General features: G+C 28.9%; 1 long non-coding RNA gene across 1 annotated transcript; it reads left to right on the forward strand.

Moving 5' to 3' along the window:
• The first annotated feature begins 350 nt into the window (after window positions 1–350).
• Window positions 351–1649, forward strand: LOC145848499 (uncharacterized). Its single transcript, XR_014371997.1, has 3 exons — window positions 351–385; window positions 825–1000; window positions 1545–1649. It is a non-coding gene; the product is annotated as an uncharacterized LOC145848499 (long non-coding RNA).
• The last annotated feature ends 345 nt before the right edge of the window (window positions 1650–1994 follow it).

Below are 1994 nucleotides of genomic sequence, written 5' to 3' on the forward strand. Positions count from 1 at the left end.
TAAGGCCAAAAAGTTGTTCCTACACAGTTTTTAGAATAAAACTAAAGATTTGACAAAATAGAAAATAGTAAAATGAGGCTTGCTTTTACAATTCTGGTAAGTTGTTTAAAATTATATACTATGTAATATATTTAAGTAAGCAAAAACGTTTTTTACACTTAAATAAGTCGAAAAATTTGATTTTTAATCTTATATTTATTTCAAGATTAGACAAAAGTGCTTTATAAACTAAGCCTAAGCGAAAAATGATACAAACAAGTTGTTATTTGCATCGAAGTCGGTTGTAATAACGTACATAACTCTTGTCTATTTTTAACTTAACTTTAGTAACAAATTAATATTAATCTGCAGGTTATAGCGGCGTTTATTGTACTAAGCCATGCTAGTGAGTTTAAATTAGATATTTTATATTTATATTGAAAAATGTGTGTATAAATAATAAAAACAAACATATTTACGTCTCCTTTAAAATGAACAACTAGAAATACAGTACTACTTTTTCATAGCAGTTTTTGTATTTGAATTATTGTTGGAATTAAACTAAAAATAAAGTTAGAAATTTATATATTAAGCATTAAAAATCAAAAATATTTTACCTAAAAATACTTAGAATTCGATTTACTTTAAAATAAAACCTTAAAAGTTAATAAATATAAATTCCATTATATAAAAGAAAAATACTTTTTCTTAAAATTAAACGAGCTCACTTTTTCTATTTCAAATTAACTCTGTAACATTTTCTCCTCGGACACTTATACCTTAACCACTTTAGAAAGCTAAACCAAAAATTTAGCAAAAATATCCAATCAGTTTAGTTTTCACAGGTTTTTCAAAGCTAGCTGTGACGACTTTCGACAACGGCGTTGTGATTTCAGCAATTGGAATGGGGTAACTCCCGAATACGGGAACACTTGCGTCAGAAAGTATAAGACCTGGGCTTGGTGGACATCGCCCTACCCTTGGTGCTACCATGGTGATGGAAGTTGGGACTACTGTCAAGGTCGATTAGTTTATTATTAAACGTTTCAAAAAATGTTTATATAAATTTAGTAAATTTTTATGGTAGAGAAGAATTAAAGCTTTCAAAAGGTTTTGAAAACCGACATTTTAAATTTTAGCAGTGTTTTTAAAGTATTAAAGTAGTTATATTACTTTAAAAATGTGAAAACTAATAAATATACTAGAGTTAATTAAAATCATTTGTAAATATTATACTGCTCTTGCCTTAAACAAAAAAAAAACGAATGAAGAACTGTTTTAAAAATCAAAAAACAGCTAGAAACTCTTTTATTACTTAAACTATTAATTTTATGTATTGTATATAGAAGTAAAAATATTCAACTTTTGTTTATTACTTTCAAAACCGCTACTGATTACCACTGCTTTAGAGCGTTATATGTTTTCAGAATGGTTGTTTTAGAAAAGTTTTTTTTTATCTTTAAATCAATGTCTAATGTACCTATAAGTAAAAAAATCTTTAAAAATTTAAAATACGCCTTGAAAAAAGTTTCCTTTTTTACTTGTTACTTCCATACCCTCTGCAGATTACACTTGGGAAATTGAGTTTCCCGAAGACAGACATTTGATCAAAAACGAATCTAGAAGAAAGCAATATTATTACAATTATTATCAGACTGCAACTACTTACGATGATGCGAGAAAAATTTGTCAAGACAAAGGTGAAGGGTGGGACCTCGCCAGCTTTCAGGCAAAGCCCATATTGCAGTATTACTACGACGTTGATGGTCACGGTTGGTCTCACAGCTTCGACTACAAGACCTACAACCAATCTGTTCTAAACATTGAGTGAGTTTACTTTTTGAAAAAATCTATTCAAACGTCAATCGTTAATTAAAATTTACTTTACGATGCATGTTTAAAGTACATCAGCATTTTGGTTGTGCAATTTAACTGCGCCTGCATTAAAAACCAAATAAAATTAAAGGGAGGCGCTCGGACCCTTGATCCAGACTTGGGATGAGTTTTGGATTAGG

The sequence above is a fragment of the Thalia democratica genome, unplaced genomic scaffold (genome assembly GCF_965202585.1).
Source record: "Thalia democratica unplaced genomic scaffold, ktThaDemo2.hap1.1 HAP1_SCAFFOLD_1472, whole genome shotgun sequence".
NCBI lineage: Eukaryota > Metazoa > Chordata > Thaliacea > Salpida > Salpidae > Thalia > Thalia democratica.